The sequence below is a fragment of the Oryctolagus cuniculus genome, chromosome 3 (assembly GCF_964237555.1).
Source record: "Oryctolagus cuniculus chromosome 3, mOryCun1.1, whole genome shotgun sequence".
In the NCBI taxonomy this organism is placed as follows: domain Eukaryota; kingdom Metazoa; phylum Chordata; class Mammalia; order Lagomorpha; family Leporidae; genus Oryctolagus; species Oryctolagus cuniculus.
The window spans coordinates 50,696,470-50,710,769 of NC_091434.1; positions in this window are offsets into that span (position 1 = coordinate 50,696,470).

Here is a 14,300-nt window from a genome sequence, read left to right on the forward strand (position 1 = left end):
TACCGAGCACCAGGAACCAGCCACGTGGAGGAGCATCTAGGCCAGGAAGCCCAGGGTGGGTGGCCCGAAGGCCACGCACCCTAGAGGCACAGGGCTACAGCCAGCCCCCTGCTGGCAAGAGGCCAGGGAAGAAGAGAGAGCCAGACACACCGTGTCCCAGGCCTTTAACCCACTTCCAAAGGGAAGTGGTTAATTAACCTGATTGGCTGGTGGGCACCCAGGTGAGGCCAGGTAGGGGGATGAGGTCACACAGGGGCATGATGAAGGCGTGGTCTTCCAGCTCACAAACCTAATTAATTTTAACCTCTATGCCTGCCTACTTCAGAGCAGCCAGGACAAAAATCAGTGCCTATATGGGATGCCGGCACTGCAGGCAGCCGCTTAACCCACTATGACACAGCACCGGCCCCTGAGTATTCTTTTGGTCTTGTGTTCATTTTTGTCATTTTCAGAAGGTATAAAAGAATGTGTATATTTATGAGCTTTATTACTCTGATAAACCCTTGCCCATGACAATGTTCAATTGGCTACTTCCAATTCATCTATGAAATAGAAACTATTAAATTGGTTAGAAGTTATATTTTATATAGTTTGTTGAGACCATGCAAGGGGCAAGAATAACAGACACTGCAAGGTAGGGAAATGAGCCTTGTTTTGCAAGGAAATAGAGGGTTCCAGAGAAGTGTCAGTTTGTTCCAGAGCATGAAAGAGCACAGTGAAAGACAGAACATGGCGCAAGCAGTTAGCTTAGCGATTGGATGCTCTGTCCCCGGTCGCAGTGCTCTAGCTCCTCCCTCCTGGCTCCAGCTTACTGCTAATGCAGACCGTTGCGGGTAGTGGTGATGGTGATGACTCAAGTAACTGGGTTCTAGCTACCCATAGGGAGGACCTGGCTCCTGGCTTCAGCCCAGTCCAGTCCAGCCCAGTCCATTTGGGAAGTGAACCAGTAGGTGGCAGCTTTGTCTGTTTCTGTCTGCTTGTCTTTGAAATAATACAAAAAATGTGAATACAAATTTCACTACTAAAATTTTTTTTATTTGGAAGGCAGAGAAACAGAGAGAGATGGAGAGAGGTCTCCCAGACATTGATTCACACCTCCCTCAAATGCCCACAGCAGCCAAAGCAAGGACCTGGGAGCTCAGTCTGGGTCTCCCACATGGTTGGCAGGGCCCCAAGTATTCAAGCCATCACTTGCTGCCTCCCAGGGTGTGCACTAGCAGGAAGCTGAATTGGAAGTGTTAGGTATGAAGTCAGAAGTTGAGCCTATGTGTGTATGAGACAGGCCTGAAGACCAGCACCCACTGCGGAAGCTCTAGAAGCCCAGCATCTTGCACTTCAAAGTCCTGCTCAGACCCTGAGAACCTCCCAGGTGGTCCCAGCCCTCCCCTCCCCCACAACCTCCCAGGAGAATTCTCTCCTCAGGACCAAATGGGTTACCTGATAACAAGGGGCAATAAAACCTTCACAGAGGCCCTAAGGGAAGCCCCTCTGCTCTGCCCTGTGCCAGAAAATCTGGGGAAGAATTTGCTAATTTTCACCCAACAAACCCTTCCAGCTAGGACTCTCCATCCTTCGTCCTGGATGAGAGGGGGGAGGTGGGTAAACAGATTCCCTTAAAAACCTAGGGAGTCCAGGGGCCAGGCCATGGCTCACTTGGTTAATCCTCCGCCTGCAGCACTGGCATCCCATATGGGCACCAGGTTCTAGTCCTGGTTGCTCCTCTTCCAGTCCAGCTCTCTGTCTCGCGCCTGAATTCTTTCTTGTGTGAAGACAAGAACCCCATGGCTTCCACAGCCTTCCCTCTAGTGACAGAAGCAGAGGTAGGACTCTGAGCCGGTCACTCCAGTGTGGGATGCAGGTGTCTCAATCGCAATGTTACCGGAGAAATTGCAGGGTTCTTGTCTTCGCGCAAGAAAGAATTCAGGCGTGAGACAGAGAGTAGTGGGAGGTAAAATAGCAAGGTTTATTAGGGAAGGGACATCCGTAAGGATGGATGTGCACCCCTCCAGACAGAGCCTGAGAGACTGGGGGTGGGGGGGAAGGAGCGAGGTTACATGATTGAGTAGAGAGATTACACCTGACCAGGCCAGGCGGGCGGCTCAGCAGAGAGGCAGAGGGCTGAGCGCGCAGTCCAGTCCGGTTGAGGCAGGGGGTTTTTAAGGAGATGGGTCTCTGTCTTCACACATTTCCTCCTGAAACAAAGGATTTTATGGCTGTAAATACTAAGAAGCTCCTATCTGAGTTTTTCCTTGAAGGTATCAGACAGGAGGAAACCTAGCTGGCGCCATCCTGCCATCCTGAGTTTAGAGGAAGGGTGAGCAGGACCCCCTAGAGAATGGGGATCCGGAGCAGGGTGTTTGAAATGCAGATACTGGGCTGCATTTGGGAGATTGTGGAAGATTTGTCAGGCAGAAGGGGCGGGGACCCCCACCTGGCAGGTTATCAGGCAGAAGAGGGCAGGGCAGGATGCGAACACTGGGCTGCCCCTGAAACATTATCGGGATGACTTTGAGATGTAGATGCATATGCTGGATGTAGAAGTCTTCTCTGGAGGCCTTTGTCACACACACATAAGCTCATACCTAACTTCCTGCCTAACAGCAACACCAAATACCCACTTCCAAACAAAAACGTAATAATAATTTAAAAAAGGGAGTAGAACAAGTGGAAGTTTTGATGAAAGCACCTTTTATCTGTCCTGCTTTATAATACCAAGCTCTGACTAGAAACTATGAAACATGTTAGAATTTTGGCCAAGTACATTCAGCTTTGAAGGCTTCACAAGACATCTATTTCGAAGAGACCTTTACTGCTAACTGTAAATGAAGAACTAAGATTTCGTGTTTTCTCCTTTAACCCACCTACTGGCTTCCTTCTCAAACCCTAGCTAGCGGTGCACCTCCCTGGCCAGTGTGATGCCATCCTACACCAGGGTTCAGAGGTAGCGGTGAGATGGCCTGAGTGCCCAGTGCATTAGTCGTCCTTGTACCCACACCGTGGACCGCAGGATCCTGCAGGCAGAGTGGGAGCTCAGGTTAATGTTTGAATCGACTCTGTGGCTCACCGTCACGTCCACACAGGGGTGCCTGCTCGGTTGCCCCCTTTTGAACGTGGATCTGGCTCTGTAGGCTTCTGTTTACTCACAGGGGCTGCTGGAGATGATGCAATACTGAACCCAGTGAGTGTAATCAGAATAGGAAGCTGTTAAGGCTTTTTGCAAGGTGCCTTCAAGCTTGGTCTTTTGTTCAGGTTTTCCCATATGCTTATATTCTGCCCTTCAGCTGCTGTAAACCCTGTAGTGCTTGAAGTCACACACCAGGGTTGGCTAGTGTCCGGTGTGCACCTGCCTGGCTTGCACAGGCTTATCTGCAGCCTGGCATACAATGAACTAGGCTGTTCTTCCTTTGCTCAGGGCGAGGAGATCAGGTGCCTTTGGATTCTGAAACTCTTGTGCAGGACAGAGGCTGCCGAGGAGGTGAGTGAGGCCCCTGGGGTGCAGTGGGAAGCAGGGTCCTGCCAGGGAGTGCCTCTTTACATGTCCCATCCTCGGCACCTCACACGCCTCACCCTAGCTCAGCTCTGCTATCCCGCCCGCTGGATTTGAGACATCATTGTTGGTGGTTCTGTTGTACAGTGTAGCGTTCAGTGTGGCTCTGAGTGGCACCCAGGAAAGTTGATTTCTATGCTGCCCAGGTCTGCTGTGTCTTTACATGTCTGACATCTGGAAAAAGGGTGGGTCAATGTTATCTGAGTTTCTGGAACCTCACCATATGGACATCCTTGTCCACCTACTTTCCCAAAGCCAAGGACATGCTCAAAATAGTTTGGTTTACATATTGAAGAAGCAAAATTGAATTATTACTCTCTGTGTTAGTTAGGTCACAGTATGTGCTGAGTCAGTTAAATAAAGTAGCCAGGAAATGTTTGGTTTCAGAGGAACTGCAAGTAATGGTTATGCATTCATAGTTACCCAATTTGCATTTAGATATGCCCCCCTGAGTGAATCAACAAAGTATAAATGACATACAATTAGTGATAGCTGTTTACATATTTGTGTAAGGTTTTCCTATCTAGAATGGCCTTATTATAATACAGAATTCTTCACTGTGAGGTGTTTTTTACCCAGCTCTGGCTGTTTAACAAGTTGTTAAATAAGTTGTTTAATAAAGTTTAACAAACTAGTTCATCAAAATCTGTTTAGGTCCACAAAGTAACTCTGCCTTGGGCTAGGTGGAAGAGTCTTAATTTCTTTTTCTTTTTTTCTTTGTGAAGCAACACGCTGGGAAAATACTATTTGTTTTATTACAGTGTAAGAAGCCAGTCAGCTCAGTTTGCCTGCATTTGCCTGGAGGGTCTGTGGTTTTGATTTTAAGAACATTGCAATGTGGAGGTCAGGTCGTTGGTTTGTCCTAGTAAAACAAAACAAAACAGCACATGGGTATGTGTCTGTGTTCTCATCGGTTTTGTAGTGGAGGCTGGGTGAACAAGGCTGGGATGAAATTCTGGGTGACCCAAGCCATGCCTCCGGCGGTTCAGTGTTAGCCCACAGGTGTGGCTGCCGCTGTGGCCCAGGTCCCTTGAAAGAAAGGACAGGGGTTGGCTTTATGCAGGATGCATGCAGGGAGCAGGGGAGGAGGGAAGCTGGACAGTTAGATTTGGGAGACTATTCTGGTTGAAGAACCAGAACATATTGTTATAATAATATAATAATGATTAGTACCACCGGTACGAATATTTGAACTACTTAAGATCTGACTGAGAGGCAAGTTAATGAAGACAAAACCCAACTAGGTAGGGCTCCCCAGGAATATAAATCAATAACTGGGGATTCCTTTCCGAGGCACATGGTTTAAAGTGTTTAATTCAACCCTTTAAAGAAACTTCTGGGGCCAGTGTTGTGGCATGGCAAGTGAAGCCGCCACCAGGGACACCAGCATCCCATGTGGGTGCAGGATTGAGTCTCAGCTGTTCCACTCCCGTTCTAGTTCCCTGCTAATGGCCTGGAAAAAGCAGTGGAAGACAGCTCAACTGCTTGAGGCCCCGCCACTCACATGGGAGACCTGGATGAAGCGCCCGGCTTTGGGAGGGTCATCTGGGGAGTAAACCAGCAGATGGAAGATTTCTCTCTCTCTCTCTCTCCCCTGCCTGTGTAACTCTTTCAAAATAAATAAATAAATAAATAAATCTTTGTAAAACACAAACTCTTCCATAGACTTGAAAATTTCTATCTCATAAGACCCTAAACTATTTTTCCATTTTCCATGTAGTCAGTTCAGGAGTTCTTTTATTCATAAATTTTGTTTTCTTGAAGAACATGAACTATTTAATGAATTTCCAAAGCATAGTAACTACAATATGTTCCTTGTGCTTTACAAGGAAGGTTACGTGTTGAAGGACAAACGGGAGAGTTTGCAGGAAAAGGATGTCCTTATTGGGAAGTAAATCCACTAGAAACCGGCTCTCTGGCCAGTGTCATAGTTTATGGGCCTTTATTAGACTGATAAGCTCCCTTAGTGTGATGAAAGTTTCAGAAATTTGCATTTTTTATGTCTACCTGGTGGAATAATGACATAAGCCTCAGCCCTTCTCCCTCATTGCCCAAAATAGATAAACACTGGAATGTATTCCTTGCCCTTGAAACTCAATTGGGTCTCACACCTTATTGCCTTCATACCCCACCCCTTACAGCCACCTGAAAGACCAGTGGCTCTGAACATCTGAAAGACCAGTTCCAGGAATTCCCTTCTGCCTGCTGCCCCCTCCCCCACTCCCATCTCCAGCCCTCCTAAAATATAAAAAGGCCCGGCCCCTAGAGTCAGGGCTTTCTGCCACGTGTTTCATCAGTGTGCACGAGGGCAGTTGGTCACCCATCTCTACAAACTTATTTTCTCTGAATAAATTCGGTCTGGCTGTAAATTCGTACACTGCCTCCTCTCTATTCTGTGCCTCTTTTCCTAATATTTTTGGTGGAGTCACCAATCTGTAATTCTTTTCCTAACACTACCTATTTTTGATTCTGAAGTTATAATTTCTGATGAAAACATATAATCAAAAAGGCAACCTAATCCCTACTGATAAAATGCAATGGTATTAACAAAAATTCTATGGCATCCCATTGATTGCTTTTTGTGGTAGATAGGACATGATTCTGAACCCCAGAAGAAGTAAATCCTAGTCTAAGAGTATGGAATGTAAACTTTTAAACTTTTTTTTTTTTTTTTTTTACCAGGCAGAGTGGACAGTGAGAGAGGGAGACAGAGAGAAAGGTCTTCCTTTGCCTTTGGTTCACCCTCCAATGGCCGCTGCGGCCGGTGCGCTGCGGCCAGCGCACTGCGTCGATCCGAAGGCAGGAGCCAGGTACTTACCCTGGTCTCCCATGGGGTGCAGGGCCCAAGCACTCGGGCCATCCTCCACTGCCCTCCCGGGCCATAGCAGAGAGCTGGCCTGGAAGAGGGGCAACCGGGACAGAATCTGGCGCCCCGACCGGGACTAGAACCTGGTGTGCAGGTGCCGCAAGGCAGAGGATTAGCCTAGTGAGCCACGGCGCCGGCCTAAACTTTTAAACTTGATATAGTGTCAATTCACAGTGAAACATTGAGCAAGTTCCAAGAACTCTATGCCTCAGTTTCCCTATTAGTAAAACAAGGGTAATAATGAGTATCTGCATTATAAGAGTGTTATGAAGCTCTCCAAAGGAGTCCTTCAACATAGCTAGGCTAACAAGGAGAAAGATAAACTAATATTGCAACTCCATTGAATGTAGAATAAACAAGCATAACTTTTTAATAAACTTCATAGGAGTTAAGAATTTTGAAAGACACTCCATAATTAAAGTTCTCATTCCTCTTTTTATTTTATTTTTATTTTTTTCTTAAATAATTTATTTATTTTTTTAACTTTTATTTAATGAATACAAATTTCCAAAGTACAGCTTATGGATTACAATGGCTTCCCCCCGACCCATAACTTCCCTCCCACCCACAACTCTCCCCTTTTCCGCTCCCTCTCCCCTTCCATTCACATCAAGATTCATTTTCAATTCTCTTTATATACAGAAGATCAGTTTAGCATACATTAAGTAAAGATTTCAACAGTTTGCACCCACATAGAAACACAAAGTGAAATATACTGTTTGAGTACTCGTTATAGCCTTAAGCCTCAATGTACAGCACATTAAGGACAGAGATCCTACATGAGGAGTAAGTGCACAGTGACTCCTGTTGTTGACTTAACAAATTGACACTCTTGTTTATGGCATCAGTAATCACCCTAGGCTCTTGTCATGAGTTGCCAAGGCTTTGGAAGCCTTTTGAGTTGACCGACTCTGATCATATTTAGACAAGGTCGTAGTCAGAGTGGAAGTTCTCTCCTCCTTTCAGAGAAAGGTACCTCCTTCTTTGATGACCCGTTTTTTTTTTTTTTTTTTTTCTTGCCAGAGCGTCTTGCTTTCCATGCCTGAAATACTCTCATGGGCTTTTCAGCCAGATCCACATGCCTTAAGGGCTGATTCTGAGGCCAGAGTGCTATTTAGGACATCTGCCATTCTATGAGTCTGCTGTGCATCTTGCTTCCCATGTTGGATCGTTCTCTCCCCCCTTTTTTTTTTTTGACAGGCAGAGTGGACAGTGGGGCCAGCACACTGATGGCAGGAGCCAGGTATTTATCCTGGTCTCCCAGGGGGTGCAGGGCCCAAGCACTTGGGCCATCCTCCACTGTACTCCCTGGCCACAGCAGAGAGCTGGCCTGGAAGAGGGGCAACTGGGACAGAATCTGGAGCCCCGACCGGGACTAGAACCTGGTGTGCCGGTGCCACAAGGCAGAGGATTAGCCTAGTGAGCCGCGGCGCCAGCCACAGTTATTCTTAAGTGTTGAAAGTTAACTGAAAAGTGATCGCTGTTAAATGTAAGAGTGGGAATAAGAGAAGTAATAGATGTGCAATTTGAGACATGCTCAAGCTGACTTGCCCCAAACGGTAGAGTTAGAAACATACCAGCAATTCCAATTCAATCCCATCAAGGTGGCATCTCAGTAGTCCAAGTGATCAGTTTCTGTTCAAAACTGATCATAATGATAGGACTAAGAGCCAAAGGGATCACATAAACAAGACTAGTGTCTGCAAATACTAACTGATAGAATAAAAAAGGGAGGCTGGTGCTGCGGCTCACTGGGCTGATCCTCCGCCTTGCAGCGCCGGCACACCGGGTTCTAGTCCCGGTCAGGGTGCCGGATTCTGTCCCGGTTGCCCCTCTTCCAGGCCAGCTCTCTGCTGTGGCCAGGGAGTGCAGTGGAGGATGGCCCAAGTGCTTGGGCCCTGCACCTGCATGGAGACCATGAGAAGCACCTGGCTCCTGGCTTCGGATCAGCCTGGTGCGCCGGCCACAGCGCACCGGCCGCAGCGGCCATTGGAGGGTGAACCAATGGCAAAGGAAGACCTTTTTCCTTGTCTCTCTCTCTCTCACTGTCTACTCTGCCTGTCAAAAAAAAAAAAAAAAAAAAGAAAGAAAAGAAAAGAAATAGATCAGCAGGGTATCAAATTGGCACCCATATGGGATGCTGGCACTGCAGGCAGTGGCTCTACCCACTATGTCACAGCACCAACCCCCCATTCCTCTTTAGGAAGACACTTATCCTAAGGCTAAAGTGTCATAGGCTATAGAAATTTTGGGGCTCATTGTGGGGAGCAACTTGGACTAGACTAAGTTACTGGAATTAGGACTTATTCTATGCATCTGCTCTCCCACAATATGGCGCTGAAAGGGAGTAAACAACTTCTACACAGCTGTCTCTCGCCAATTTGATGAGCTGCAGGAGCTGATCCTGCTCCTGATTGGAGGAGAGCAGCGTGCTTGGCGTGTGGGCAGCCGAGTTGGGATTGGTGGAAGAGGACTATAAAGGAGGAGAGAGACAACATGCACCAGGAACATCTAAGAGGAACATCTATCTGAAGGAACACCTGAGCAGCCCCCGAGAGAGCCGGCCGGCGGTGTGCCGCTCCCCCGCAGAAGTGGGGAAAGTGGCAGGGGGGCCCGCCCCTCCACGGAGGTGGAAGGGACAGTAGCCAACCCGGGAAGAACCAGCAGCAAACCCAGGGAGGGCCGAGCAGACGAAAGAACAGCGCAGGGTCCTGTGTCGTTCCTCCACGAAGAGGGGGAGCGACACTCATGTTAATCTTGTCAGGGTGCTGCTGCTGCTTAAATTTTTCTATGTGAACAATATTGCTCTTGCCTTGATTCTTATTTATTTATTTGATGAATATTTATATGTGTATAAAGTACAGTGTGACATGTGTACATATCATATATGTACATGGCATATACATGATACATACATATCTCATGTGTATAGTGGAGAGGCTAAATCAAACTAATTAACAGACTCATCCCTTCACATAATTATCATTTTTTTGTGGTGAAAACTCTTAAAATCTACTCCATTACAAACTTGCAAAGTGTGCAAGAGAGTCATGAGTCACATAACAAGGCATTTTACATTCTGAAAAATAGAGGCAATTTTGCCATCATATGAACATAGTCTAACTTACCCAAATCGGTATGGGAGAGCCTATTACACACCTATGCCGTATAGTATACATGTGTACACATTATGGTCTACTGCTTCTAGGGCCATGATGAACAAAACAAATGAGATGAAATAAAGCATGAAAAAATATCATGCAATGAAGAAATGTAGTAAACATGAGCTATATGAGGCTGCTGCTGCTATAAACTGGGTTACTATTTTATAGGAAAACTTTTATTATAGGTAGAAGGAATACATTCTAAAATAATGTTAATATTAGAGTATAGTAAATACATAAACCAGTCCCAGTCATTTAGTATCATGATCAAGTATTATGTATTGTACATAATTGTATGTGCTATGCTTTGATGCCACTGGCAACACAGAAGCTTTGTTTACACCAGGATCAGCACACACATTAGTAATGCATTGTGCCATACTATTATGCTGGCTGTGAGGTTAATGGACAAGAGGAACATTTTAAACTCCATCATAATCTTATGGGACCAGTGTGGTGTATGTGGTCTGTCATTGATTCAAACTTTGTTATGGGGGCATGACTGTGTATCATCATTAACTATAGTGACCACACGGTATGATAAATTTTTGAATGGATTCTTTCAATGCAAGTGAAATTTTGTATCCTTTTATCAACATTTCTAATCCCACCTCTCCCCACTGCCCTGCAACCATCATTCTGCTCTGCCTGCATCATGGGTCTTCAAAAAGTTCAAAGAAAATGCATCTTGTGAATGCACTATGTATAGATTTCCATTTTTCTACAGCAAATGAATTTATCTTTTAATTTCACTTTTTCGTGAACTTTTTGAAGGCCCCTCAAATGAGTTCAACAATCTTTAAAATTCTATGGAGAAGTCAGATCATGAAGTGTTTGTTTTTCTCTGTATGCTTATTCCCCTTAACATAATGTTTTCTGGACACTCTAGATTTCCATTTGAATCTCAATTGCCCATTGGAGCTTGCCATCAACCATTGTTGGAGTAGATGCACCACATCAGTTAGCAAATGGGATGACTCAGGGCTACTTTCCTTCTTCCTCCCCTCTACCTCACAGAGGGCAGTTGTCAAACATTACTAGCATTCCACTGCCCAGAATATAATTTAAAAATGAAATAAAGAGCTATGTATAAGGAAATATTCATCATTGTAGTATCAGAACCAATTTGCAACACCTGAAATTTTCAAAGGACCAAAAATACTTTAAAAATTAAATCATGGTCAGGACTGGTTGATAACTTAATAGCTTTATCTCTATGAAATGCTGTGCAGTCATTATAATAAACACAAGATATCTAGGTACAGGCAGTAGTGTAAAGATATAAAATAACATCGAGTAAAGCTATCATAATTATGCGAAGATTATTTATTTAAAGGGATACAAATTGGAAGAGATCTCAGTAAAAAGCTTTAGAACTTGTTTAAGTGAAAGCATATATCCAGAAATTTGTTTCCAATGTCCTCACTGGCTTACTTGCTGTATGAACTAGAGCAAATTAGTTAGACATCTTATGCCTGGTTTTCTCCTTCAGAAAATGGGTACAATAATTCCTACTTTTATTTTATTTCTTAGTCAAAATAGACTTTTTTTTTGCCATTCCTACTCAATCTCTAAATGTTGGAATTAAGACTTATTTATAAATTTCTCTTTCTCTTTTTTAAAAACTATTTTATTTATTTATTTGACAGAGTCACAGACAATGAGAGAGAGAGAGAGACAGAGAGAAAGGTCTTCCCTCCACTGGTCCACTCCCCAAATGGCCACAACGGCCGGAGCTATGCCAGCCTGAAGTCAGGAGCCAGACACTTCCTCCTGGTCTCCCATGCGGGTGCAGGGACCAAGAACTTGGGCCATCCTCCACTGCCCTCCCGTGCCACAGCAGAGAGCTGGACTGGAAGAGGAGCAACCGAGACTAGAACCAGTGCCCACATGGGATGCTGGCGCCGCAGGCAGAGGATTAACCTAGTGTGCCACGGCACCGGCCCCAAGTTTTCCTCTTTTTTTAACCTGCATTCTGGTCTAGGATAATCTCATCCATGTTCATGGCTTCTAATCTATCTAAATTCCAATAGGTCAATGTCATTCTGCTCATACCTCTCTTCTGAGATTTAGACCTGTTATATCCAAATCCTGACTTGGCTTTTCAACATATTGTCTTACAAGCATCTTGTTAACATATCCCAAATTGGGCTTTGTTTAATCTCAAAAATCTCTTTCATTCTTCTTCACACCAGTAAACAGCGCCTGTGGCTTCTCAGGATGTGCATTAGCAGGAAGCTGGAGTTGGAAGCAGAGCTGGGACTTGACCCCAGACACTCTAATCTTTACCAAAGTGCCAAATGCCAGCTCCTGTAACCCAAATTTTAAAAGCTACTTGCAGCTTTTGTGTTGTTATAATTAGTGGAGTTAAATAAAACAACATGTAGAAGGGATGAAAAAAGACAAAAGAGAGAGAATAGGCCATACAGGCACAGAGATTGTAAATCGTTATTATTGTGCAACTGGAAAGCAATTTAATTCTGAGTTTCTGCATTGACTAGTAAAAGGATTATGCAAACAGACTTTAGGATCTTAGTGCAGAGTGAGATAATATAATTTTGCCAGATATTTCTATTATTATTTTGAATTATATTTTTTCTAATATAAAATTTAGTTTTATAACAAATTAAAAGGTCATGGGAATGATATTGTTTGAACAAAAAGTGTTTTATTTATTTTCAAGATCAATTGTTTATTATGGATTGTTATCAAATGAAATAATTGGAAAAGTCAAGTTGTTTAATGTTAATTTTTCTACTTTGGAAGCAAAACATGAAGCTACACTTAAGCAACCATTACAATGACCTTTTATCTATTCTGATGAAGCCATTGCAAAGCAGTTAGGGATGGTCAATGCAAGTGCAATTGAAGGGATGTGCTTTCATACTTGGCATTTGAACATGAGCATATGAGTAATGAAAGGGTGGACTATTCTTGTATTTGAACTGGTCTTGTTTGTAGAAAATTGAAAAATCATGGGAAAACTCCAATTTTGGAGCCAGAATGTTTTATATCACAAAAGCTGATTTAACTTACAGTTAAATTTACTAGGAACCTGCCAGTATAGGCCAGTTATTGATTTAAGAACTTCAAATGTGCCTGGCAATGAGACCATAAAGGTAAGTGTGGTTAGTATCATCTCCATTTCACAGACAAGGATACAAAAGGGCTAACTTGTCTAACTCTATGTGGTCATTAATTTGTATGGGTAGGGCATGAACTGAGGCAACCTGGCTTCAGGGCCTACACTCCTAATATGCTATCCAGTTTTTTCCCCCACTGTCTTTGGAATTCAACTAAAAACTAATGATAATACTGCACAAAGAAGGTTTTAGAGGAACTGTGCAGCAGATGATTTCTGGTTGCCTCCTCTCTTTGTTCCTTTTCCTCTGTAGTTCACTTTTTGAAGGAGGAAACAAAGTTTTTTTATGCTGCTTCTGAAAAGGTTGCAGAATATTCTGTGATTACTATATACTCACCCAGGGTATTTGTAAGAGTTGTTTATGATTGAAAACTAATATTTGATCTTTAGTAACAAGTGAGCAATTATAAACCATGTGACCATATAATAATATCAATAGATGTCAAAATCTAGCCCATTAAAGAAAAGAATATGATTGTATGCATCTCTATCCACGTGGTTTGAGTCACATTTAACTTATGAATATGGGAAATGTGATGGAAACCGTTTTGTTTTCATTTAGAACTCAAGAAAAATTTCCCAACCTTTAAGTTATAAAACTGAAGCAGTCCTATCTTTATTGCCTAGCAAAATGACTGGAGCTCAGTAGGCATTCAAAGGTTCATTGAATTCAATTGAAATCAGTTTTGCTGCCATTGAAAACCATTTCATGATTTTGTTAACTGAATTTCCTGTGATAAGTGATCAATGAGCAAGAACAATTCTTGGCCTTCATGTCACCTCTTTATTATTAGGCCATGTGGCCTTGAACAGACCATGAATAATTCTGGTATGATTGATCTATGATGAGTGCATTCCAGTATTCTCTAGGACTTGTGATCCATATTCTTTTTGGGCACTTGAATGAATTTCTTTACCTGTCAATGTTGGGATGAGCTTAGGAACTTACGAAGGCCTCAAATGTTACCTAGCCAGCAAAAAATCTTGTATTGAGATAGGCAGTATTACTTTGCAAAATATCTGTTAAAAAAAATAACGTAACTCAAAAATATGAGCCCTGTAGTTAAAATAAAATTTTCTGGAGGTGGCGCTGTGGCTTAATAGGCTAAACCTCCTCCTCTGGTGCCGGCATCTCTTATAAAAGCTGGTTCATGTCCCTGCTGCCCTCTTCTGATCCGGCTTTCTGCTTGTGGCCTGGATAGGCGATGGAGGGTGGCCTGAGTGCTTGGGCCCCTGTGTCCACATGGGAGGTCTGGAGGAGGCTCCTGGCTGCTGGCTTCAGATTGGCCCAGCTCTGGCCAGTGGGGCCATTTGGGGAGTGAACCAGCGGATGGAAGACTTTTCTGTCCCTCCCTCTCCGTCTGTAACTCTGCCTCTCAAATAAATAGATAAAATCTTAAAATTTTCTAATGGTCACATTAAAAAAGTAAGCAAAAACAGCTAACACAATTTTCAGTAGCATATTTTGTTTAACCTAATATATCCAAAAACATTACCATTTACCATGTAACCAATAGAAAATTATTAATGATATATTTTACATTTTTCATATATTTTCAAAATCCATTGTGTATTTTACAC